The 23,721-nt window shown below is 42.0% G+C and overlaps 1 long non-coding RNA gene across 1 annotated transcript in view; it reads right to left on the bottom strand.

Annotated features, from left to right (window-relative positions):
• The window catches only part of LOC139363613 (uncharacterized), a 47,452-nt gene extending 26,868 nt beyond the window's left edge, over window positions 1-20,584 (bottom strand). The window contains exons 1-2 of the long non-coding RNA XR_011624287.1: window positions 20,385-20,584; window positions 16,901-17,037 (exon numbers count right to left, since the gene is read on the bottom strand). This is a non-coding gene — a long non-coding RNA (uncharacterized lncRNA). The remainder of the gene's footprint in view (window positions 1-16,900; window positions 17,038-20,384) is intronic.
• Between the last annotated feature and the right edge of the window lie 3,137 nt (window positions 20,585-23,721).

Raw genomic sequence — 23,721 nt, 5'->3', positions numbered from 1 at the left:
AAGTCCAGGACCAGACGGATTCACAGCCGAATTCTCCCAGAGGTACAGGGAGGAGCTGGTATCACTCCTTCTGAAACTATTCCAATCAATAGAAAAAGTGGGAATCCTCCTTAACTCATTTTATGAGGCCAACATCATCCTGATACCAAAGCCTGACAGAGACACAATAAAAAAAAGAGAATTTTAGACCAATATCCCTGATGAACATTGATGCAAAAATCCTCAATAAAATACTGACAAGACAAATCCAGCAGCACATCAAAAAGCTTATCCACCATGATCAAGTCAGCTTCATCCCTGTGATGCAAGCCTGGTTCAACATATGCAAATCAATAAATGTAATCCAGCACATAAACAGAACCAAAGACAAAAACCACATGATTATCTCAATAGATGCACAAAAGGTCTTCAACAAAATTCAACAGCCCTTCATGCTAAAAACTCTCAATAAACTAGGTAAACATGAAACATATCTCAAAATAATAAAAACTATTTATGACAAACCCACAGTCACTATCATACTGAATGGGCAAAAACAGAAAGCATTCCCTTTGAAAACTGGCACAAGACAGGGATGCCCTCTCTCACCACTCCTATTCAACATAGTGTTGGAAGTTCTGACCAGGGCAATCAGGCAAGAGAAAGAAATGAGTGGTATTCAATTAGGAAAAGTTGAAGTCAAACTGTCCCTGTTTGCAGATGACATGATTGTATGTTTAGAAAACCCCATCATCTCAGCCCAAAATCTCAAGCTGATAAGCAACTTTAGCAAAGTCTCAGGATACAAACTCAATGTGAAAAAATCACGAGAATCCCTATACACCAATAACAGACAAACAGCCAAATCATGAGTGAACTCCTATTCACAATTGCTACAAAGAGAATAAAATACCTAGGAATCCAACTTACAAGGGATGTGAAGGACCTCCTCAATGAGAACTAAAAACCACTGTTCAACGAAACAAAAGAGGACACAAACAGATGGAAGAACATTCCATGATCATTGATAGGAAGAACCAATATTGTGAAAATGGCCCAAAGTTATTTGTAGATTCAATGCCATCCCCATCAGGCTACCAATGACTTTCTTCACAGAATTGGGAAAACCTACTTTAAATTTCATATGGAACCAAAAAAGAGCCCACATTGCCAAGACAATCCTAAGCCAAAGGAACAAAGCTGGAGGCATCATGCTACCTGACTTCAGACTATACTACAAGGCTACAGTAACCAACACAGCATGGTACTGGTACCAAAACAGAGAGTTAGACCAATGGAACAGAACAGAGCCCTCAGAAATAACACCACACATCTACAACCGTCTGATTTTTGACAAACCTGACAAAAACAAGAAATGGGGAAAGGATTCCCTATTTAATAAATGGTGCTGGGAAAACTAGCTAGCCATATGTAGAAAACTGAAACTGGGTCCCTTCCTTACACCTTATACAAAAATTAATTCGAGATGGATGAAAGACTTAAATGTTAGATGCAAAAACCATAAAAGGCCTAGAGGAAAACCTAGGCAATACCATTCAGGACATAGGCATGGGCAAAGACTTCATGACTAAAACACCAAAAGCAATGGCAACAAAAGCCAAAATAGACAAATGGGATCTAATTAAACTAAAGAGCTCTGCATAGCAAAAGAAACTACCCTCAAAGTGAAGAGGCAACCTACAGAATGGGAGAAAATGTTTGCAATCTACCGATTTAACAAAGGGCTAACATCCAGAGTCTACAAAGAGCTTCAACAAACTTTCAAGAAAAAAACAAACAGCTCCATCAAAAAGTGGGCAAAGGACAGGAAAGGACACTTCTCAAAAGAAGACATTTATGTAGCCAACAGACACATTAAAATAATGCTCATCATCACTGGCCATCAGAGAACTGCAAATCAAAACTACAATGAGATACCATCTCATGCAATTCAGAATGGCGATCATTAAAAAGTCAGGAAACAACAGAAGCTTGAGAGGACGTGGAGAAATAGGAATGCTTTTACACTGTTGGTGGGAGTGTAAACTAGTTCAACCATTGTGGAAGACAGTGTGGTAATTCCTCAAAGATCTAGAACAAGAAATACCATTAGACCCAGTGATCGCATTACTGGATATATACCCAAAGGGTTATAAATCATGCTACCATAAAGACACATGCACACATCTGTTTAATGTGGCACTATTCACAATAGCAAAGACTTGGAACCAACCCACATGTCCATCCATAGACTGGATTAAGAAAATGTGGCACATATATATCAAGGAATACTATGCAGCCATAAAAAAGGATGAGTTCATATCCATTACAGGGACATGGATAAAGCTGGAAACCATCATTCTAAGCCAACTATCACAAGGACAGAAAACCAAACACCACATGTTCTCACTCATAGGTGGGAATTGAACAATGAGAACACTGACACAAGGAGGGGAACATCACACTCTGGGGCCTCTCATGGGGTGAGGGCCTGAGTGAGGGATAGCATTAGGAGAAATACATAATGTAAATGACAAGTTAATGGGTGCAGCAAACCAACATGGCACATGTATACCACTGTAACAAACCTGCACGTTGTACACATATGCCCTAGAATTTAAAGCATAATAAAAAAAAAAAAAGGAATTTGAATAAACTAGAAATACTAAGGGGAAAAATAAAGTGAATTCCTGGAAAAAGTAACTCCATCTATTATTAATGCTCAGTGGGAAAATCATTTCAGTAATTTACTGCTGCCTATATGGATGCAGACATTAATCCGTGCAATGATGATTAATAGCATTGTTCAGAGAAATTCACCTCTACAGATGCAAAGAATGAAAATTTAGGGAGGCTTCTAGTCAGTCACAAACAACTATTGCTCTTCATATTCTTTCTTGATTAAAAAAATGTACTGAACAAAGATTCTATCACACAAACCTATAATTATCCTTTTTTTTTTTTTTTTTTTTTTTTTAGAGAGAGAATCTTGCTCTGTTTCCAAGCTAGAGTGCAATGGCATGATCTCAGCTCACTGAAAACTCCACGTGCTGGGTTGGAGCAATCTCCTGCCTCAGCCTCCTGAGGAGCTGGGATTACAGGAGCCCGCCACCAAGGCCGGCTAATTTTTGTATTTTTAGTAGAGATGGGGTTTCACCATCTTGGCCAGGTTGCTCTCGAACTCCTGACCTCGTGATCCACCCTCCTCGGCATCCCAAAGTACTGGGATTACAGGCATGAGCCACCACACCTGGCCAATACAGTCTTTTTTTTTTTTTTTTTTTTTAATACTTTAGGTTCCAGGGTACATGTGCACAATGTGTAGGTTTGTTACATATGAATACACGTGCCATGTTGGTGTGCTGCACCCATTAGCTCGTCGTTTACATTAGGTATATCTCCCAATGCTATCCCTCCCCCCAACCCCTCCCCACAATAGGACTCAGTATGTGATGCTCCCCTTCCTGTGTCCAAGTGATCTCATTGTTCAATTCCCACCTATGAGTGAGAACATGCGGTATTTGGTTTTCTGTTCTTGTGATAGTTTCCTGAGAATGATAGTTTCCAGCTGCATCCGTGTCCCTACAAAGGACACAAACTCATCCTTTTTTATGGCTGCATAGTATTCCATGGTGTATATGTGTCACATTTTCTTAATCCAGTCTGTCACTGATGGACATTTCGGTTGATTCCAAGTCTTTGCTATTGTGAATAGTGCCACAATAAACATACCTGTGCATGTGTCTTTATAGCAGCATGACTTATAATCCTTTGGGTATATCTCCAGTAATAGAATGGCTGGGGCAAATGGTATTTCTAGTTCTAGATCCTTGAGGAATGGCCACACTGTTTTCCACAATGGTTGAACTAGTTTACAGTCCCACCAACAGTGTAGAAGTGTTCCTATTTCTCCACATCCTCTCCAGTACCTGTTGTTTCCTGATTTTTTAATGATTGCCATTGTAACTGGTGTGAGATGGTATCTCATTGTGGTTTTGATTTGCATTTCTCCGATGGCAAGTGATAATGAGCATTTCTTCATGTGTCTGTTGGCTGTATGAATGTCTTCTTTTGAGAAATGTCTGTTCATATCCTTTGCCCACTTTTTGATAGGGTTGTTTGTTTTTTTCTTGTAAATTTGATTGAGTTCTTTATAGGTTCTGGATATTAGCCCTTTGTCAGATGAGTAGATTGCAAAAATTTTTTCCCATTCTGTAGGTTGCCTGTTCACTCTGATGGTAGTTTCTTTTGATGTGCAGAAGCTCTTTAGTTTAATTAGATCCCATTTGTCAATTTTGGCTTTTGTTGCCATTGCTTTTGGTGTTTTAGTCATGAAGTCCTTGCCCATGCCTATGTCCTGAATGGTATTACCTAGGTTTTCCTCTAGGGTTTTTATGGTTTTGGGTCTAACATTTAAGTCTCTAATCCATCTTGAATTAATTTTCACACAAGGAGTAAGGAAAGGATCCAGTTTCAGCTTTCTACTTACGGCTAGCCAGTTTTCCCCACACCATTTACTAAATAGGGAATCCTTTCCCCATTTTGTGTTTTTGTCAGGTTTGTCAAATATCAGATAGTCGCAGATCTGTGGTATTATTTCTGAGGGCTCCGCTTTGTTCCATTGGTCTATCTCTCTGTTTTGGTACCAGTTCCATGCTGTTTTGGTTACTGTAGCCTTGTAGTATAGTTTGAAGTCAGGTAGTGTGATACCTCCAACTTTGTTCTTTTGGCTTAGGATGGTCTTGGCAATGTGGGGCCTTTTTTGGTTCCATATGAACTTTAAAGCAATTTTTTCCAATTCTGTGAAGAAAGCCATTGGTAGCTGAATGGGGATGGCATTGAATCTATAAATTACCTTGGGCAGTATGGCCATTTTCACAATATTGATTCTTCCTATCCATGAGCATGGTATGTTCTTCCATTTGTTTATGTCCTCTTTTATTTCACTGAGCAGTGGTTTGTAGCTCTCCTTGAAGAGGTCCTTTACATCCCTTGTAAGCTGGATTCCTAGGTATTTTATTCTCTTTGAAGCTATTGTGAATGGGAGTTCATTCATGATTTGGCTCTCTGTCTGTTACTGGTGTATAAGAATGCTTGTGATTTTTGCACATTGATTTTGTATCCTGAGACTTTGCTGAAGTTGCTTATCAGCTTAAGGAGATTTTGGGCTGAGATGATGCAGTTTTCTAAATATACAATCGTGTCATCTGCAAACAGGGACAATTTGACTTCTTCTTTTCCTAACTGAATACCCTTTATTTCTTTCTCTTGCCTGATTGCCCTGGCCAGAACTTCCAACACTATGTTGAGTAGGAGTGGTGAGAGAGGGCATCCCTGTCTTGTGCCAGTTTTCAAAGGGAATGCTTCCAGTTTTTGCCCATTCCGTATGATATTGGCTATGGGGTGTCATAAATAGCTCTTATTATTTTGAGATATGTTCCATCAATACCGAATTTGTGAGAGTTTTTAGCATGAAGGGCTGTTGAATTTTTTCAAAGGCCTTTTATACATCTATTGAGATAATCATGTGGTTTTTGTCTTTGGTTCTGTTTATATGCTGGATTACGTTTATTGATTTGCATATGTTGAACCAGCCTTGCATCCCAGGGATGAAGCCCACTTGATCATGGTGGATAAGCTTTTTGATGTGCTGCTGGATTCGGTATTCCAGTATTTTATTGAGGATTTTTGCATCAATGTTCATCAGGGATATTGGTCTAAAATTCTTTTTCTTTGTTGTATCTCTGTCAGACTTTGGTATAAGGATGATTTTGGCCTTGTAAAATGAATTAGGGAGGATTCCCTCTTTTTCTATTGATTGGAATAGTTTCAGAAGGAATGGTACCAGCTCCTCCTTGTACCTCTGGTACAATTCGGCTGTGAATCTGTCTGGTGCTGGACTTTTTTTGGTTGGTAGACTATTAATTATTGCCTCAATTTCAGAGCTTGCTATTGGTCTATTCAGAGATTCAACTTCTTCCTGGTTTAGTCTTGGGAGAGTGTAAGTGTCCAGGAAATATCCATTTCTTCTAGGTTTTCTAGTTTATTTGCGTAGAGGTGTTTATAGTATTCTCTGATGGTAGTTTGCATTTCTGTGGGGTTGGTGGTGATATCCCCTTTATTATTTTTTATTGCATCTATTTGAATCTTCTCTCTTTTCTTCTTTATTAGTCTTGCTAGTGGTCTATCAATTTTGTTGATTTTTTCAAAAAACCAGCTCCTGGATTCATTGATTTTTTTGGAGGGTTTTTTCTGTCTCTATCTCCTTCAGTTCTGCTCTGATCTTAGTTATTTCTGGCCTTCTGCTAGCTTTTGAATGTGTTTGCTCTTGCTTCTCTAGTTCTTTTAATTGTGATGTTAGGGTGTCAATTTTAGATCTTTCCAGCTTTCTCTTGTGAGCATTTAGTGCTATAAATTTCCCTCTACACACTGCTTTAAATGTGTCCCAGAGTTTCTGGTATGTTGTATCTTTGTTCTCTTTGGTTTCAAAGAACATCTTTATTTCTGCCTTCATTCCGTTATGTACCCAGTAGTCACCTAGGAGCAGGTTGTTCAGTTTCCATGTAGTTGAGCAGTTTTGATTGAGTTTCTTAGTCCTGAATTCTAATTTAATTGCACTGTGGTCTGAGAGACAGTTTGTTGTCATTTCTGTTTTTACATTTGCTGAGGAGTGCTTTACTTCCGATTATGTGGTCAATTTTGGAATAAGTGCGATGTGGTGCTGAGAAGAATGTATATTCTGTTGATTTGGGGTGGAGAATTCTGTAGATGTCTATTAGGTCCACTTGCTTCAGAGTTGAGTTCAATTCCTGGATATCCTTGTTAACTTTCTGTCTCATTGATCTGTCTAATGTTGACAGTGGGGTGTTAAAGTCTCCCATTATTATTGTATGGAGTCTAAGTCTCTTTGTAAGTCTCTAAGGACTTGCTTTATGAATCTGGGTGCTCCTGTATTGGGTGCATATATATTTAGGATAGTTAGTTCTTCCTGATGAATTGATCCTTTTACCATTATGTAATAGCCTTCTTTGTCTCTTTTGATCTTTGTTGGTTTAAAGTCTGTTTTATCAGAGACTAGGATTGCAACCCTTGCTTTTTTTTTTTGTTTTCCATTTGCTTGGTAGATCTTCCTCCATCCCTTTATTTTGAGCCTATATGTGTCTCTGCACATGAGATGGGTCTCCTGAATACAGCACACTGATGGATCTTGACTCTTTATCCAATTTGCCAGTCTGTGTCTTTTAACTGGACCATTTAGTCCATTTACATTTAAGGTTAATATTGTTATGTGTGAACTTGATCCTGTCATTATGATATTGGCTGGTTATTTTGCTCACTAGTTGATGCAGTTTCTTCCTAGCATCGATGGACTTTACATTTTGGCATGTTTTTGCAGTGGCTGGTACCTGTTGTTCCTTTCCATGTTTAGTGCTTCCTTCAGGATCTCTTGTAGGGCAGGCCTGGTGGTTACAAAATCTCTAAGGATTTGCTTGTCTGTAAAGGATTTTATTTCTCCTTCACTTATGAAACTTAGTTTGGCTGGACATGAAATTCTGGGTTGAAAATTCTTTTCTTTAAGAACGTTGAATATTGGCCCCCACTCTCTTCTGGTTTGGAGAGCTTCTGCCGAGAGATCTGCTGTTAGTCTGATGGGCTTCCCTTTGTGGGTAACCCAACCTTTCTCTCTGGCTGCCCTTAAATTTTTTCCCTCATTTCAAGTTTGGTGAATCTGAAAATTATGCATCTTGGGGTTGCTCTTCTCAAAGAGTATCTTTGTGGCGTTCTCTGTACTTTCTGAATTTGGATGTTGACCTGCCTTACTAGGTTGGGGAAGTTCTCCTGGATGATATCCTGCAGAATGTTTTCCAACTTGATTCCATTTTTCCCATCACTTTCAGGCACACCAATCAGACATAGATTTGGTCTTTTCACATAATCCCATACTTCTTGGAGGCTTTGCTCATTTCTTTTTACTCTTTTTTCTCCACACTTCTCTTCTCGCTTCATTTTAGTCATTTGATCTTCAATCGCTGATACTCTTTCTTCCAGTTGATCGAGTTGGTTACTGAAGCTTGTGCATTTGTCACATATTTCTCGTGTTATGGTTTTCATCTCTGTCAGTTCTCTTAAGGTCTTCTCTGCATTGATTATTCTAGTTATCTGTTCATCCATTCTTTTTCAAAGGGTTTTAGTTTCTTTGCACTGGTTACGTAGTTCCTCCTTTAGCTCTGAGAAGTTTGATCAATTGAAGCCTTCTTCTCTCAACTCATCAAAGTCATTCTCCATCCAGCTTTGTTCCCTTGCTGGTGATGAGCTGCGTTCCTTTGGAGGGGGAGATGTGCTCTGATTTTTTGAATTTCCAGCTTTTCTGCCCTGCTTTTTCCCATCTTTGTGGTTTTATCTGCCTTTGGTCTTTGATGATGGTGACGTACTGATGGGTTTTGGGTGTGGGTGTCCTGTTTGTCAGTTTTCCTTCTAACAGTCAGGACCCTCAGCTATAGGTCTGTTGGATTTTACTTGAGGTCCACTCCTGACCCTGTTTGCCTGGGTATCAGCAGCGGAGACTGCAGGAGATAGAATATTGCTGAACAGTGAGTGTTGCTGTCTAATTCTTGCTCTGGAAGCTTCGTCTCAGGGGGTACCCCACTGTGTGAGGTGTGAGGTGTTGGTCTGCACCTAGTGGGGGATGTCTCCCAGTTAGGCTACTGAGGGGTCAGGGACCCACTTGAGCAGGCAGTCTGTCTGTTCTCAGATCTCAACCTCCATGCTGAGAGATCCACTGCTCTCTTCAAAGCTATCAGACAGGGGCATTTACCTCTGCCGAGGTTTCTGCTGCTTTTTGTTTAGCTATGCCCTGTCCCCAGAGGAGCAGTCTACAGAGGCAGGCCAGCCTCTTTGAGATGCAGTAGGCTCCACCCAATTCGAGCTTCCTGGTGGCTTTGTTTACCCACTTAAGCCTCAGCCATGGTGGGCACCCCTCCCCCAGCCTCGCTGCCATCTTGCAGTTAGATCTCAGACTGCTGTGCTAGCAATGAGGGAGGCTCCATGGGCCTGGGACCCTCTGGGCCAGTTGTGGGATATAATCTCCTGGTGTGCCATTTGCTAAGACCCTTGGTAAAGTGCAGTATTAGAGTGGGAGTTACCTGATTTTCCAGATGTTGTGTGTCTCAGTTTCCCTTGGCAAAAAAAGGGATTCCCTTCCCCCTTGTGCTTCCCAGGTGAGGCGATGCCTCACCCTGCTTCAGCTCTCACTGGTCGGGCTGCACCAGCTGACCAGCACCAATTGTCCAGCACTCCCCAGTGAGATGAACCCGGTACCTCAGTTGAAAATGCAGAAATCACTCGTCTTCTGCGTCACTCACGCTGAGAGCTGGAGGCTGGAGCTGTTCCTATTCGGCCATCTTGGGCACGCCCCCAATATACTCATTTTTAAGGCAACTGTGATTGCCCTTTCTAACAGGCTAAAGTGCTTATACAATTAGGACAAAGTTACTACCTACCATAAAATGTATTTTAACTGAGATACTATGAAATGAAACCTCCAACCAAGAGAAAGCTCAAAGACTGAAGATGACCACTAAGTTAAATATAGAAATCACAGAGGGTAAAAATTTGGAATGAAACACCCAAAAATTCCATTTAAGGTGAAGAAGACAAGATAATAAATTCCTTGATATATTCCAACTTTCCTGGGTTTACAATCTGAAACAAATACTAATATCAGTAGCTATTACCCCACCTCACAGGACTGTGAATCTTGGTGATGACCATCGTGGTATCAGGATCTTTGTTTTTGAGAAGAGCAAAAACTGTCAAGATCTCATAGGTCCAGGATGGTTAATGTGAAAATGATATCAGATGTAAATATATTGTAGCAGTATGGCTTAAAAATAGGATGCTGGCTGTGATATTCAGATGGGAGGCAAAGATATTTAAGATGCAGGAATGGGCAGGACACAGTGGCTCAGGCCTGTCATCCTAGTACTTTGGGAGGCTGAGGTGGGCAAATGACTTGAGCCCAGGAGCTCGAGACCAGCCTGAGCAACATGGAGAGACCCCACCTCTACAAAAAACACAAAAATTAATGGGGTGTAGTGGTGCGTGCCTGTAGTCCCAGCTACTTGGTAGGCTTAGTTGGAAGGATCACCTGAGCCCAGGGAGATCAAGGCTGCAATGAGCCATGATCATGCCACTGTACCCTAGTCTAGGCCAGAGTGCAACCCTGTTTCAAAAAAATAAAGATTCATAGATGTAGGATGCTCACATGAAAAATGGTGTGAGCTCCATGAGGGCAGGTGCTTGGTCAGTTGTGGTCACTGTTGTATCTTTAGTATCTATAGCTGTGCCTGGGATACAACAGATGCATGATAAATAGCTGTTGAGGGATGAATGAATGCTGAATGTTGACTAATTGGCTGGCCCAGCCATCCCTGCATCTTGTCTCTCAGCCTTTTTTTGCAGGGTACTTCCCTCCAACTTTCTTTTCACACAGGGCCATGTAGTACCTCACCTACCCCATGTCTCTTCTTCTTATTTACTTTTGTCTAGCCAATTTATGGGGTTGCTCAGCAAATGTTTTGACTCCAATTGGGAAAACAAGCTCTTAGTGCCAACATTGTCACCTGGCCCAGACTCCCAAAACAAGCCTGGTGTTGAAGGAAATGTCAACTGAAATGGTTTGGTCTGCCCCTCTGGTAGACCAAAAACAACACATCTGGATATTGAATCTGAGTTTCTTCATTGTCTTTCCAGAGAAACCCCTCTTGATCCCCCACTCAGAGCCACTTACACCTTCAGTGGCTGTAGAATTCTGTAAGACAGCAGCTCTCTACTACCTAAAACAAAAGTGGAAAATTTAAATGATACTTAAACTGGAGTCACTCTCTCCTGAAAGTGGAGAATGAGAAAACTAGACACAATTTCTTTATCTTTAATATGAAAGAGTTTTAGATTAATGGTATTCCTTGGGTATAATCTGTCCTCAGTGTGTTGTGATTTGCCCATTGTATCAGGGTTCTCCAGAGAAATGGAACCAATCAGATATATATGTAGATATGTCAATATCTATAGATATGTAAGAGGAAATTATTATGGGAATTGGCTCATGTGATTATGGAGGTAAAGAAGTCCCATCCTGTGCCACGTGCAAGCTGTAGAACCAGGGAAGCTGGTGGTGTAATTCAGTCGGAGTCCAAATGTCTGAGAATCAAGGAAGCTGATGGTATAACTTTCAGATCAAGGCCAAAGGCCTGAGATCCTAGGAGGCCACTGGCATAAGTCTGAGTTTGAAGGCCCAAGAACCTGGAGTTCTGATGTCCAAGGGCTCTAGAAGATGGATGGTCCACCTCCAGCAGAGAACATGAATTTACCTTTTCTCTGCCTTTTTGTTCTATTCTGGCCCTCGAAGGATTAAATGGTGCCCACACACTTGGAGTGAGGTTGGCTCTTCCTTACACAGTTCACTCATTCCAATGCCAGTCTCCTCCAGAAACACCCTCACAGACACCAAAATAATGCTTTACCAGCGACCTGGTATATTAGTCCATTCTTGCAGTGCTATAAAGAAATACCTGAAACTGGGTAATTTATAAAGAAAGAGGTTTAATTGACTCACAGTTCTGCAGGCTGTACAGGAAGCATGGCTGGAAGTTTCAGAAAACTTTCAATCATGGCAGAAGGCAAAGCAAATGCATCTTACCTGGCCAGAGCAGGAGTAAGAGAAAGAAGGGTGAGGTGCTACACACTTTAAAACAACCAGATCTTGTGAGAACAAACACACTCTCATGAGAACCGCAAGGGGGAAGTCCGCCACCATGATCCAATCACCTCCCACCAGGTCCCTTTACCAACATTGGGGTAGAGACACAAATCCAAATCCCTTAACCCAGTAAAATCAGATCTAAAATTAACCATCACACCTATAGAAAAAACTTTTAAGACATAAATTAGTTGCCAACATTTAAAAAACAGGAAATTTCAGAGAAACAACAGCTAGAGTCAAGTTGTAACTCCAGCAGAATCAAAGTTGGAGCGGAGTCAGATTCCTTCTCTAGTGGAACTGTGTGCTTTCCCCCTGTCTTCACTACTCCCTACCTTCTCTCGTTTTGTTTAGTCTTCAAGGCCCATGTGAGCTGCTGGGGTGGCAGGCCTGCCTAACTCACTGTTCTGCCTGATTCCTGTGGGGACATTGGGATCTCTGAATTCAGTGACTAAAATCAATTCTAGCTCTCTGATTCTGGAGTATTTTAACAAGTCACTGCTGAAACCTTGCATAGGATTACTCTATCGTGATACTCAAAGTACCTACAAATGCTCTGAGGACATTGTTAAGATGCAAATTCTAATCCAGTAGGTCTGGTATGGGGCCTGAGAGGCTGTATTTCCATCAAGCCTCCCTGTGATGCTGATATAGAGACCACATTTTGCAGCAAGGCCCCCTACTTGCCTCCGAATTCTCTTCCATTAGAGTTTTGGAGATTAGAGTCAGCCAGGGAGTGTTTTAAAAATATACCAACACCCAGTCTGCATGCCCAGAGATCTGAATTATTTAGTTTGGGGTGGGTCCAGGGATTGGTTTTTTTTTTTTAATGTCTCAGATTATTTTAATGTGTCTTCAGGATTAAGAACCACTGCACTGGGCTGGGTGTGGTGGTTCATGCCTGTCATCCCAACACTTTGGGAGGCTGAGGTGGGTGGATCACAAGGTCAGGAGATCGAGACCATCCTGGCCAACATGGTGAAACCCCGTCTCTACTAAAAATACAAAAATTAGCTGGGCGTGATGGCATGTGCCTGTAATCCCAGCTACTCAGGAGGATGAGGCAGGAGAATCGCCTGAACCAGGGAGTCGGAGGTTGCAGTGAGCCGAGATTATACCACTGCACTCCAGCGTGGTGACAGAGTGAGACTCCATCTCAAAATACACACAAAAAACAAACAAACAAACAAACTACTGCACTAAGTGGCATTCATCCTCAATGTCAAACTTCACCTTCTAGGCTGAATCTTAGCTTTAATATAAAGACATTACATTTGTGTTATTTTCAAAGGATAGACCGTAATGGTTACTGAGAGAGTTGGTGTGTGCAGAGGGGCCCCTTGGTACCTCAGTTGAGTCCCCCTTTCCCACCCATCTAAGTACCTGCAAGCTGCTGCTGCTCAGATTTCTGAGCCAGTTCTCTCTGTCACTTCATCGGCTGCCCTTGATTTTGAGCCCCCATGAACAAAACCTGGTTACATCTCTCATGCCTTGGCTCACTGGCCTGAATTTCTCAACTTCAAAGTGAAAACCTTCTAACAAACTTTTAACACAAGCCTCCATGTCTATCTCCAAGGACTCCTGAGGTCTGGCACACCTTTTCAAGTTTATTTACTTCCACCTACATCCCTACAATAATCTGGGAGGGCTCAAAAGAGGGACTGGAGGTCAGGAGCGACTACAAAGAGAAAACATCTAGATCAAGTCTTCAAGAATAAAAAGCAGTCATTCTTTTAACTGAATAAGGTGGAGGTGGCCATTCCTATATCTTAATAGAAAAAAACATATAAAAACAAGGAATTGTGTCTTTGTCCTTAGTTCCCAGTATGGAAATGTCCCATATTTGACACATGCTTGATAAACCCTGCTAAGTTTATTAATGGAGTGGAGTTGCTTCTGTGAGACTGCTTGTTCTTACCAAGTGAAATGAGGTGTGGAAGGCAACTACGACTTAACTGCGTTTAAGTGAGACTCCCTGAACCTGCTCACAGCCTGGGCCTGGCTGTCCCTATTTCTCCTTGGCTCTCTGAATGCATTTCTTTCTTTCTTTTTTTTTTTTTTTTTTTTTTTGAGACGGAGTCTCGCTCTATCGCCCAGGCTGGAGTGCAGTGGCACAACCTTGGCTCACTGCAAGCTCCGCCTCCTGGGTTCACGCCATTCTCCTGCCTCAGCCTCCCGAGTAGCTGGGACTACAGATGCCCGCCATCATGCCTGGCTAATTTTTTGTATTTTCAGTAGAGATGGGGTTTCACCATGTTAGCCAGGATGGTCTTGATCTCCTGACCTCTTGATCTACCTACCTCCGCCTCCCAAAGTGCTGGGATTACAGGCATGAGCCACTGCGCCCGGCCTGAATGCATTTCTTTCAGTGCACTGAGGGAAAGGTACACGAATGACTGTTCCTTCTTGCCCCATGCCTTCTACACATACACGTATCTTTCCTCTTCCCTGGTTTCTAGGCTTGGGTTCCGACTCTTAGTATGAAGACCATTCATGAGCATACTTCGCTGAAAAATGTGGTGAAAATCATTCCACACACAACATCACTTACACCTATGTACCTCACTTCCTTTTCCAGAAACTGCCGAGAATTTATGACCTGGAACTTGTTGATAGGTAGTTGAGGAATGGGATCTTAGAGTCTGTAGGAAAGGAGTATGCCACTCCCTGGACCACTCTGGGCTCAGGACACACCCTCTATGCTTCCCCCATGCCCCAAGGCCTTTCAGAATCTGAGAAACAGCCAGAGGCTTGATAGTTGTCCTATTTAGAGACAGGCTGGACTCTTCCCACCCCTATCTTCAGAGGAATGGAACTAGAACTTACTACATCTTGGTGCCTATAAAAACAGGCACATGACTTTTTTGGTCTCTTAGAACTACCGCCTCTTTCCTGATGAAGAAAAGAGGGCAAGATGACTTGGCTCAGTGGGGGAGTTTGCTCTCTCCTCTGACAGTTTTGTAATATTTCTCTTCCCTCATTTTGTTGTCCAAAATCTTCCATCTCCCAGCCAGAATGTTATGATAGAATTCATAAGGCCTGTCTGCTGAGAGTTTAAAAGAATACTCACGTAGGAAGTCCAATAAATGTTTAATAAACATCACTACAAGCTAGGAATGGACACTGGAGACAAAGTGGTGAATAAGGTGGCATGGCCCTTGCCCTCTCCCAGCTTACAGTTTAGGGAGAACTAATTTGCATTATTAGTATACCAGAGCCCATGCAACTGAAGACAATATTGTTTGGAGTGGAATTGACCAACAAGCTTCAACTCATTTACAATTATATAGATAAAACTTTTTGCTTTGCCATTTTCAATTCTCCCTGCTAGTCTTTATACTAGGATTTGCTTCTTTCTTCTTGGGATCTTAATTTTAATTCATCAATTAGTCAGCCAGAGTACATCCTCAAATGATTTTTTCAAGATGAAATACATAGGAGGTATATTTTTGAAATCTTTGTCTAGAAGTGTACTTCTGTTGCCTTAAGAGATGAAAAACAATGTGTATAATATTCTTAGTTTATAATTTTCCCTTCAACATCTTGTAAACACAGCACCATTATTTTTCTGGCATTTACAATTGCATAAACAAGTTGAAAGTTTGTCTGATTTTGTTCATTTGTGGTTATATTCTTCTGGTTAGATGCATGCAGATTTATTCACTTATCCTTGTAATTCAAGGTTTTGTTGGATTTTTTATTTTTTATTTTTTTTTTAGAATATTCTTTGGCTGAACCAAGGGGGCCCTTCTCATCTATGAATTCAGGAACTTTTTTCTTCCTGGAAAAGTTGTCTTTTTCATCATGATTATTGCTTCTGTTCTAACTACTCTAGTTTTTACACTTAATCTTAGCCCAAAGGTTGAGAAGCAATTAACTTCTTAGGGTTTTTTTAATAAAAGAAATCTGCAGTTCTTGGTTGGCTCCCTGCATCCTTTGAATAATACTTTCTTACCCACCATTTCTTTATTCATTTTAACGTATTTCTTTTCCCCTGCTTTTCACTATCTTCTGGAACAATTTCTAGGCTTATCCTCCACATTACTGATTTAAATTCTACCCTGTTAGTTCTGCTGTTTATTACTCTGATGCAGATTTAAATTGTGCTACTCCAAGTGTTGTTTCCTTGCAGTCCTATTTTACCACTCCCAGTTCCCTTTCTTCTCAACATTTTCATTTTCATGTTGTATCATGTGGTATGGTTGTTGTACTATTAGCCCTTCACTTCACAGTGTCCCATATATGGCTTTCTGTTTTTGTTTCATTAAAGTCATGTATTATTGAGGATGCTATTTTCTAAAAATGTATTTAACTATTTTCTAAAAATTTATCCTTCCAGTAAGTCATTTCTATTATTACACAGTCCCTCTAAGTCATAGTTCTAAAGGTCTCTGGGGAATGCGTGAGATTGATTTCTGGCCCCCTCCTGAGAGATACCGATTCAGCAGGCATGCTGGCACAGACGGTGCCCAGAACTCAAGCAGTTCCATGGTCCACTGGATTGCAGATTCCATTACCTTAGGTCTATGAGACAGGTGTGCACAGCATACAGCACAATTCCTGGTTGCTCGCAGGCAAGCATTACATTGGCTCTGCTGGAAAGATGTGTAATTTTTTTCCCTGCTTCCAAGCCTTGATCTTCGACATGCTAAACCAATCAAATACATTAAAAACTCAGATCCCCTGCAAGCATACTACCAGAGATTTTTGTCTCTGCCCTTGTCTACAGTGCTTTATGTGAGGAACCTAAATCAGCAATGCTCTACCACTGTCAGTCCCCAGCTGGGCTCTACCTGAATAAGCATATGTTGAGGTGGAGGAGGGAGCCAGGAGTTCCATGCTCAGCAGAGTACCTACATCTTCTGTCTCTGAACAAAGCAGAAAAGGAAAGCAGAGAACAGTGTGTGAGATCTTCCACCCCATCTCAGGTGAGTGAATAGAGCTGCCTTATGTTACAAAAGGAAGTACAGCTAATTTGTGGATATTTTGCTAGATTATTCCCCCCTTCAATTTGGATCCAGCAGCTATATTAAAAATGCCTATTTATCAAGCTGGAGTGCACATTCAACAGGAAAGGAAACTTATCAAGAATAATCCAAAATGGAATATAGGATGCTTTGGAAAGGGGGAAAAAGGGATGGTAAGAAAATGGACTCTTCTTACCCAGTTCTCACAATTGTGCTCCAGTATCCAGGTGGTTTCAGATCATTCCTTTTACTTGTCTTTCTTTTCCTTTCATCTTGTATATTACAACGGAGCCTTCTCTTATTTCTCCTACTCCCTTTCCAACCAGACTGTCCCTGGAAGGCAATTTCATGCTCTACTTTCTCCAGTGCTAGAACCTCAGAGCCCTTTGGAAGACTCTATCTTGGCCCCGGGGAACTTACTTAAACCTGTCTCAGCAGCAAGTGCCTTTCCTCGGGTAGATGCAAACACTGCTGCTGTCTATCAAGTTCCTTTCTACCCACACACTTTTCCAATTACCTCCCTGAGCCTTCTTCTCTCCCCTACGCTGCCCGGCTCCTTATACAGCTGTCATCACTTAGGTATATATTTTGTGCTTATGTGACTTATGTTATTGTGTATTTCCATTATATCTGTCCTATTTCCAGTTATATTGCACACTCCTTTGGTCCTCCATCTCCTTTGTAACTTCTCAGTCTGTTGTGTTTGCCCACACATGGCGGTCCCTCAAATTGAGATGATTACATATTTCCTTTTGCACACACACCCCCAACTATAATGACAGGTCTTTTTCTTCTGCAGTTTCTTGTTTCTTAAGCATTTCTAATTTCTCTGGTACTAGAAGTCAGAAAACCTTTGTTCTTCTCCACTTGTTTCTACTACCCTGTAACTTTATTCGAGTCATTTAACATTGGTGAGCTGTGGATTCTAACATATCTTTGCAGGGTGGGGTGGGGGTGGGGTGAGGATTATAATGGCTTCCCCTTAGGGTCGCTACTGCTAATGAGTTCCTATTGTGTTCCTGGGTAAGCTGAGGTTTCAGAACTCCTGATCAGCAATTGTTTTGTTATTTGACATTCCCCTGCTTCTGGGTCACTAGAGTACATATTGACTGAGACGTCTTCTTGCCTTCACAACAGGTGAGCATAGCTCTTCAAATAGGAAGCCCTTGGCCTTATAAAAGTCACAAGAAACATTATCTGCAGGGTGTTTGAGATCTCTGGAGGCCAGCAATACCTCTTCTGAGCACACTGCTTTAAAGGGCAGGATGGGAAAGGACATCCTAAATGATATAGGCAAAGCCTTTCCATATGGAGAGGAGGAATACAGCCCATGGTTCAAGCTCCCACTTACATCCCCTGCCCAGAACTGAATCATTCCCAAATTCTCAAATTGGTTATAGTACTAAACCCCCAGTGCAGTCATACAATATCTTCTATGGCTGCTATTTCATTGCAAAATATTGTGTACTTAGCCTTTATCCTAGGGTAGCTCAGTGGTGTCAAATTCCTTCCAGTAATAGCATTGGCTTTTCCAGTGCCTGATTCCAAATGAATCATATATAGTCTTATTTCCGAAATTGACATCAACTGATGTTAGGCCCAAGGTTTATATAATAGCTAAGTTGTTTATGGACACTATCCCAATATAACCTTCTCTCAAGCCACAGTGTCCTCTCCAATGAGGGTTGAGTTGCAATTCTAGGTGTCTACTGCTGGCTGGAGCCTCACTCAGTTTCTAAACATTCAAATCTAAGTCCTAGCATACTACCTGGTACAAAGTAGATCCTCAAAAATATATGTGGAGTAAAGGAATACACAAGCCCCAAGAGGAATCTTATGAAAAATTATCTAATTTCAGTGTGAAGTATATGGAAAGACTGGTTCTCTCCTCCAGATAGCAAGTGATTAAGAACAGCCAATTCCCTCATTCTCAAGTGTGACTTGGGGTGGAATACAGAGAGGGTTCCAACTTGCTAAGCAGTCTTGTTAACTCGATTCTCCCATTGCAGTTTCCTTTGGTGCCAGCTCCAATTGGCAGTTCCTGGAAGTTCCCAGCAACAGCATCTCCTGATGGTGGTAATTACTGTTGACTGTTCTGGGAATGGCAGCCACTCCTATAAAATCTTCAGTGTCTGTTATGTCCCTGAAGATGCACCATGCAACATTTTCAGCACCATTCCTACAGAGCAGTCCAAAGCTGGAGCAGTGCTCTTTGAGCAACTTCCATTTGTGGTTGCTCCAAGTCCTCAGCTGCCTTGCTGCTCAAAGTGTGGTCCGTGGATTGGAAGCACTGGAATCACTTGGGAGATTGTTAGAAATGCAGGACCTTGGAGTACACCCCAGACCTACTGAAACAGAATCTGCATTTTAACAAGATCCCAGGTGTTTCCTATGCGCATTAAAGTTCAAGAAACATTTCCCCACTACAGTTCCAATTCAATAGGTCCAGGTCTAGGGTGGGGCCCCAAATTCTGCATTTTTGAACAAGGTCCCAAGTGAGGATGCAGCTAGTCCAGGGACCACCCTTCAAGTAGCAGAGCTTTAGATTCGTTAGGGAAGAAAGAGTACGTAAATTCCCCACTCACCACCACCACCACCATCATCACCATCACCTGTGGCTGCTCCCAAAGGCAAGGGACAGATGACCAGTGCTTCCTTAGCCTACTAGGACACTGTTTTTCAGTCCCAGCTGCACACCAGACAGAATCACCTGGGCAGTTTTTAACAATACCGACTCCTTGGCTCATCACCAGAGTGTCTGGTTTGAATGACGTGGGAAGGAACCCAAATGTTGGAATTGTTCCGCAATTCCTTAGGTGATTCTAATGGGTGGAAAACTACTGGCCTTGGGTGAGCTCTTAAAATTAGTCAAGGTGCTCTCTGCTTCCCGCTTCCACCAAATTCTCTTACCTCTCCTGCAGGTCTAATCTCTTGTATCTGAAAAGTTTTAGCTAAATTCCTAATTCTGCTTCAAGTGCAACAAGAACACTTGTGTAAATCAATTTCTACCAGCGCCTGGGTAGTATTCTAAGAAAACTCTAATAATGACTTCATGGTGCATTAACAGATGATTCCCTTTCACACGCTTCATGAAACTAATTCTGTAAAGTGCCATTCTTTCAACAACTCTAGGAGAAACCCTCAGTCTTCCTGTTTCACATGTTGAGAGGAATTTCCTAAGAGAAAAACATGAGATTCAGCTTTCCTGTATCCTTGAGTTTCATCCTCAATCTGCATGCTGGTTTATCAATTTTTTTCCCCACATCACTTCATTATATTTTATATCCCTGTGGTCTTCTCAGGGAATTCCCGCAGGAGTTCCCTGGCTCCTCTCTTCATTCCTGAGGGCAGTGCTGGAGTTAGAGGGTGACAATTACTTCCCTGCTTTTCTGCTCCAAGCCCCAAAGCAGTTGACAGGTAGACAAGGGAGGCTGGGGCTCTGAGCTGGGGCCAAGAATGTCTGCTCTATTGCTGATAAAGCTAGACGAAGAGCCCCAGTCTGCACCTAAGATTTCTCACACAGCCCTATTTAACATTTCCCAACCAAACTGCAGGCTCTCCCTTTGCCAAGACAAAGTCCAGTCCCAGGAAACTTCCAGAGACAGAGAAAGCTTGCTTCTTGGAAAGTGAGAATGGAAGGGGTTGAACTGCACGTGTCCATTTCTCCATCTCAAACTCACCAATCAGAGAAGCAGGAAGAGAAGAAAAGATGTCATCTTCCCAACACACAAAGAGGTGGTGGCAAAATGTCCCGCTGTAGGGCTAAGATGGGAACTCCAGGAGCAAGCCTTAGCACGATGAGACGGCCATCTTGCTCAGTGTGCCTCAGAAAGCAGGTGGCTGAGATGCAAATCCTGATTGGCCCTCAGAGACCCGGCAATGAAACAGCCAGCCAATCAGGCTCTCCCCTTGGTGCCAAGGCCAAGCCCCTGCGAGGTCGCCCTGAGAGCACCATGAGTCCACTCTCCAGCCTGACAGTGGTTATCACCAGATGTGATGGACTTGGGGAGGGTTCGTATTTGCAGTAGAAATGCAGAGTGTTTTAAAAGAAATGTATTTCTCTGACACTTACACTCGGCCAGTGGCATTCTGTGTGGGTCAATGAGACCTTGAAAAGCTGCTATAATTGAAAGAAGAGGTGCTCGGTGCCAAGCAGTTTTCCAGTAAAATGACTTAACAAGGCGTGGGTTTGTGGTGGGGGGGAGGTGTGCATGGGGAGGGGACAGGGGGCAGAATACAATGATGACCAGAAGAAGGGACAGACTTTTAAGAAGTCACTGGAAAAGACTGTCGCGCCTAATTCCAGAGAAACAATACGAGTCAGAGGCCTTCTCTGCTTTGCTAACTGGAAGAGTGACTGAGGGTAGGAAAGGAGGGAGGGAGACTGGTGCCCACAGAGTGGGGAGGGCTTGAGGTTCACAGTGGATACATTGCTGACATTAAGCCAAGACCCAGCTAATTGCCTATGATTGTTTTCTCTTTTCACATTTATTCATCTAAGCTGGGGATGTCTCCCAGGCACCACAGATATAATTAGAGTTGGGTTTTTGTCTCTCTCAGACTTGGACTCCTCTTTAAAAAGTTAGCAGAAATATAGAAATCTTTGGTTTTAAAAATATTCAAATGATTTTCTAGAAGCATCCTCAAAGTCAATAGATGTAAGTTTCATAGCAACTTATTTTCTAAAAATGAAAACAGAAAGTGGAAAGTCAGTACCATGAGGGGTGCATAAAAATGGAAGCTAAGTAACTGTTCTATATAAATAATTGCAGAAGGTATGGCTGTTTTCATTACCTACTAGCCCTGAAGCCCCTTTAAGCTAATTAATGCAGCTAGAAGCAGTCGGGGATGTAGTAAGGGGAGTGAGACCTGCCTCATCCATTGCTATAAACAGGCCCTGTGTTAGGACTTATGTGCTTGTTTTCTTTTCTTTTATCCCTCTGAACAAAAATACTTAAACTCTAAGTGGAGACTTTTCACAGCACAAAACTTGCGTCATATGTTTAAAAGCCGTGGCAAAGTCATCTTTCGGCAGAAGTTGTGTAGCCTTAAACAAGTCATGCCCTGGTGTGCGTCCTTCAGTAGGGGGATGGTTCTCAGGTTTACCATATGGTGCATGCAGTCAGTCTCATGACTCATTTTGGACTTGGCACTGGGAAGGGTTCAGAAAGGTGCAGAACATGCAAATGGCTTTGAGGATGAGTGCTCACTCCCCAGTAAGGGGATATCCCCACCTGCATACAAATAGTCCAGGCCACTGTTTTCCAAACATAATGAACCTACAATGCTGTCCCCTCTAGAAGCTTCTGGATGCTCAGCAGTTTGCCTCCTGGTTTAGTCCAAAACACTATGTCCAAAGCATAATCTCTTTTTCAAGGACATTTAAGAAAATATATTTTGCCGGGCGCGGTGGCTCAAGCCTGTAATCCCAGCACTTTGGGAGGCCGAGGCGGGCGGATCACAAGGTCAGGAGATCGAGACCACAGTGAAACCCCGTCTCTACTAAAAATACAAAAAATTAGCCGGGCGCGGTGGCGGGCGCCTGTAGTCCTAGCTACTCAGGAGGCTGAGGCAGGAGAATGGCGTGAACCCAGGAGGCGGAGCTTGCAGTGAGCCGAGATCGCGCCACTGCACTCCAGCCTGGGCAACAGCGTGAGACTCCGTCTCAAAAAAAAAAAAAAAAAGAAAAAAAAAGAAAAAAAAAAAAAAAGAAAATATATTTTAAGCTTCACATTGGCCTCTTGATTTGTAATGATTTTCTCAAATGTGTTTGAGAGGAGATGAAAGGAATTTTAAACTAGGTAGATTTCACATATAAAGTGAATTGGCTTCATCTGTGTACTCATGAAACAGAACCATGAGCTTGAAAAGATCCTAAATGTCAACCAAAACACCACTGCAGATATGGAAGATCCACTGCATATATGGCAAACCCACATTGGCATACAACCTATTCTTGAACAGGCCTGAAATAGCTCAACTTCATGAAGCACTTCAAAGCACTGCTGCAATTTTCTAAAAGTCTTTTGGTTAAGTAGCAATGCTAAAGAAAAATAGAATTTTCCATGAACAGAAAAATAATGTTCAAGTTTATATCAGAGCAGGAATCAGCTTTTCTCTTCTGTGAATAACATTTGGGCCTGAAGCCAAAAAATGTACCATTTGAGTCCTGGTTTATAAACACACACACACACACACACACACACACATACACACACACACACACAGAGGGAAGGGTTTGTTACCCTGAGTATGAATCCCACTGGCTTGTCTTCAGAATCAAATTGTAGGTCTAATAAGTCATATGGTTTAATTTCAAGAACCTACTCAGGGTTGGGCTGGGATGTAATGTACATGTTTCCCTAATCCTGTTTGGTTTTGCTAATATATATAATGATATCTTTAAGCTTGTTCCTAAGTTATGCCCACCGCTGGGGGTCCAGTGAACAGCTAGGGTGGCCTAACCAAGCCAACATGCATAAGAACTGTGGACGCTACTGAATGAGTGAAGGGATCAAGGATCAGGAAGAGTTTGCCCCAATTAGAAAAATCCTAGTTGTAGAATGGGAAGGAGGAATGTTGAACCACCCACTGTTTTTATTTTATGACATTCCCCAACTGGACTCAGGACTCACTAATGGGGAAAATCGGCTGAAGGTTAAACACTGAAAGAGATCTATGTGGTGGGCATTTGTTGTTTTGTTCACCCGGAACAGCACTGTCCTCTTTTTAGTAGGATGCTGATGGGGCTGCCAACCATAGTTCCTCATACTTTGGCCACAGTGAATGGTTCAGTGATGCACATATGACCCAACCATAGTCAATAGGCTCTTCCCTAAGATATTCCCAGTAAGAGCCCTCTGAGTTTTGTGGTTCTGAAGCTTTGAGGATGTAGGCCCAGGGCTGGTGTTAATGTTGAAGCTTCCAGCCTCATGGGGACAAGTCTAAGGGAATAAATTTAACACAGAGAAACAGAGACCAAAAGAAAAAAAAGAAAAGAAAAGAAAAAAAAAGAAA

Source organism: Macaca nemestrina, chromosome 6, assembly GCF_043159975.1.
Source record: "Macaca nemestrina isolate mMacNem1 chromosome 6, mMacNem.hap1, whole genome shotgun sequence".
Lineage (NCBI taxonomy): Eukaryota > Metazoa > Chordata > Mammalia > Primates > Cercopithecidae > Macaca > Macaca nemestrina.
This window is presented reverse-complemented; position numbering and strand designations above follow the sequence as displayed.